This window comes from Ixodes scapularis, unplaced genomic scaffold, assembly GCF_016920785.2.
Source record: "Ixodes scapularis isolate PalLabHiFi unplaced genomic scaffold, ASM1692078v2 PGA_scaffold3__209_contigs__length_174095766, whole genome shotgun sequence".
NCBI lineage: Eukaryota > Metazoa > Arthropoda > Arachnida > Ixodida > Ixodidae > Ixodes > Ixodes scapularis.
In genome coordinates this window covers 124,898,556-124,902,391 of record NW_024609868.1, presented here as the reverse complement: position 1 = coordinate 124,902,391, position 3,836 = coordinate 124,898,556, and the positions used below count along the sequence as shown (strand labels likewise).

Genomic DNA, 3,836 nt, shown 5'->3' with positions numbered 1-3,836 from the left:
GTTTGTTTGTCAACAGCTTGAGCCATTCCCTTTTTGCAGGTTTCGTGTCGGTAGTGTTTCATGATTACAAGACAAACAAGGAGGCTAATGCACAGGTTGCAGCCATTAAAATTCTTTTATTTCGGAAGTGGGACAGCAATATTGAGGCTCATACATTTCTAAGTGTGCAGCGAGTAATGAAACGTAAACAAAGGAAACAATACGTTCCACCATATTTTTAGCACAGGGTTCACATTAGTTCTAAACACAATCAAGAAAAGAAAACGGGTATTTTCACTGGGGAAAGAAACATGCAGGACACAGCATTCACAAGGCATGCCACTTAGAAATGCAAGAATCAAAGAGAAAATAACTTGTAAAATAATGAAAAAAGCATGATCCCATAATAAATGAGAAGATCACAAAAATGCAAACAAGACAAGGATGGAGGGAGGTGCGCATATGAAATGGATGGTCGCTTTGCATACCTTCCTTCATCTTTATCTTATTTCGACTGTTCTAGGTTTAGGTCATTATGCCCAAGCAAAGCATAAATCACATCATATTTGTGATAAACATCATATACATAAACATCAGTTAAACAAAGCATTTCAGTTAGGGATTATATGAATGATTGTGATTAATGAACTGTGGCTCATTATGTGCTCAAAAGTTTGAAAATGTGCACACCGTGCAACATACGTATTATCCCCATTTCATTGGTGCCACGAGGAAGGGGGGTCCTATACAGTACCACTCTGAATTTAGCCTGCTTGTTTTTCCACCCCTTTCAGGTTGCAGTTGATCTTCCCAACATTGCCCCCTGGCTGGCATGACTGGCAGAGCAGCAAGGATGGCTCATTCTCCCTAGGTTACGTGATGCTGTGCACGGAGTGACCATTTCAACTACCTGACGAGTATGGTGCCTGGAGCGAGTCTTCGACTGGTGTGTTTAGCCTCCTTTACTGCCCATACATCAAAAGTGGTCACGAAGAGGCAACGAATGACGTCACAGAAGTCGAAGTGTCACGCTATTGCATGTTGCGATCCTGGCGGTTGGCCATTGAAAAGTTAAAGAGCAGCCGCGAGTACCACGAGGCGAACACGAGTGTCGCTGTTGTCACGGTGTCCCAACCACCGGCTGCTGGAGCTTCAGTGGACTGTCGAACTGGAGAGTGACCTGCAGCAGAACAGGCGTCTGCCACATCAACCACCGCCGCTGGGAGGATTGCGACCGGCGACAGTATGACACTTATATGACGCTCCGGGCAGAAATTGAGGGACCACTTCTTTGGACACTCTAGACACACCAGTCGGAGATGCATTCCACGCACCATACCTATACAGTACCACTCTGGCTTCAGACGGCTTGTTTTTCTACCCCTTTCAGCTGGCAGTCGCATTGACCTTCTCAACATTGTCCCCTGGCTGGTATGACTGGCAGAGCAGCAAGGATGGCTCGTTTTCCCTAGGTTACGTGATGCTGCGCACATAGTGATGATTTCAACTACCCAACGAGGCATAGGGATTGTCTTTTTCTTTCAGCAGTGTTGCGAGTCTTTATTTGGGCGGTGTTGTACCTGAATGAGTTAATAAATGTTACGAGTCAGAGAGACAATATATGATGTTTTCAAGAATTTGACAAATTATCATCCCAACATCTTCATTATGGAGGTTGCATGCAGATAATATGTGCATGGGTGTGAAGTTTAGTGCGAGTGAACAATCATAAAAAGGTCAACTCACTTTGTCTCGCCTTTATTGCAGTGGAAGAATTGTGATGTATTTTTTTCTTCACGAGGCAATAATATTTTGATTGTGGAGTGGGCACAAAAGTGTTGTGCCCGCGAATCGAGCTTGGTGCAAACCTGTGCATAGTAATAAATCTTTTAGAGCAAAAAAAAAATTAAACCGGTGGCTATTGTTTCATTAGATATTGTTTCGGGGAAAGTTGGTAAACACTCCTCAGCATAGTACTAAACAATGCTTTCGACACATCCACTTGTCAAATGTTGCAGAAATCTTAAGAAAAGAAGATATGCCTTCTTTCAGAAAGCCTTTCGACTAACTTTAAGCGAGATGTAATTCGAGAAGTATAATGTTTTGTGGTGAACAGCTACTGAACAAATACAGTAATGAAACAACACATCAAAACTTGTTAAAAAAATTGTTGAAATGTGTCGCATCTGTAAATGGATTCGAGCGAGTTTTCAGCAGCTATACGACCAATTTTGTTCTAAGCAGCCATTTGACCCTTCCGAGATCACTTGAGAAGTTGAAATGCATGGCAACACCAAACTAGAAAGCATTCCTGATTTTTCATATTTATTTTACTGACGCAGGGGGCAAGTACATACTACACGTCATTTTTTTAAAACAAGTAATCCAGCACAAACAACAAAGAAGTGGGAATAACTGCTGCAATAAAGTGGATATTTGGGGCAGTTGGTTCATTGCAAACAAAAAGCGCCGAATAAATGCAGGGACACAGACGAAGGGAAACAGGACAAGGCGCCTTGTCCTGTTTCTCTTTTTCTGTGTCCTTGTATTTTTTCGGCGCTTTTTGTTTTTAACAACTGCTAGCATGCATACAGGGAACGTTACATATTAGGAGTCAAGAGCTTGCATCAGCAAACGTGCGTGCGCACCACACATGCTTGCTCAGGTCCTTCGCGCCAGAAGCTCTGGAGACTTGTTTATTTTCGGTAAGCGGGGGAACCCACCTGATAGTTTATGCAGGCAACTGCTTTGAAGTTCTCGTAAATGTCCGCATAATCGCCACCGGGGCCCGGGCTCTTGATACACGCGTGCGTGAACCCGGTTACTCGAAGGAGGCGGATGATTTCGGGAGCGCCGGGGAAGTGGACGAGTCCGAGCAGTCCGAGCAACAGATGCCTTACGGTGAGACGCGTCACTCTCCCGATTGCGCCGCACGCCGTCTGTTGTGAAATGTTGACAGCTAGAAACATCTTGCCAGCAAAAGTCGCAGCGTGACGAGCAACTGTAGCTTGGGTATCAGCGGCAGCCGCCTGTTGTCGCCGTTCGGATCAGGCCGTCAAGTCGCGGCCGAGCAGCTCCCGCGCCGTTGCCGTTCGTCGTCGCATATCCCGGTGGGATGCATTCAATCACGGAGGAATGGCCGCTTCTCTCGGCGAAAAATACCCGTCACCGAGGGCAACACCGCAATTACAGGACACAAATATTGAACGCGGCGATCCCATATGCGACATCACATCAGCAAGCCGCCATGTTGAAATGACTACGAAGTCGCGTCCAAGATAGGTCCAACCCAGTCTTGAAATTTGGGCAAACTTCTTGCGCTCATCCCAGCGCGCCACGGAGGGCAGTTTCTCCAGGAACCGTAGTATATTTAAAGAGCAAAATAAAGGGTAGCATTTTTTCTTCGATTTTACCTATTGTTTTTTAATGCCGAAATTCCATACTGTAAATATACGTACTTTCCGTCACGATTTCGTACTGTTCAGTTCTTGCCCGAGGAGCGCAATCGCTCTCGGGGACGAGACAATTCCGACAGTCACATTGGCCACTGTACGATAGGAGCTTCTACTGTTCAAACCAGCGCTCCAACATGAGTATTCGCACGTTGATCGATTGCACGTAATCCCTGAAGTGGTATTAAACTTTTTAATGTAAAGCGGAATGCCAACCTGCGACACCCCGCCCCCTCCGATCACGGCCCGACCAGCGGCATCAATGCCCAACAGTTTACGATCTCATCTTCTTGTTACACCACTGATACGCGAACACATGGTCACATCGGCGATAATTCCAGTCTTCTGTTCACAACCCACAACACTGCCATCACGATGTTGCAGCTATGTTGCTAACACACACAA

The 3,836-nt window shown here is 45.6% G+C and overlaps 1 long non-coding RNA gene across 1 annotated transcript; it reads left to right on the top strand.

The window, feature by feature from the left end:
* The first annotated feature begins 207 nt into the window (after window positions 1–207).
* Window positions 208–1,890, top strand: LOC121837128. Its single transcript, XR_006078122.1, has 2 exons — window positions 208–850; window positions 1,370–1,890. It is a non-coding gene; the product is annotated as an uncharacterized LOC121837128 (long non-coding RNA).
* Window positions 1,891–3,836: the final 1,946 nt, after the last annotated feature.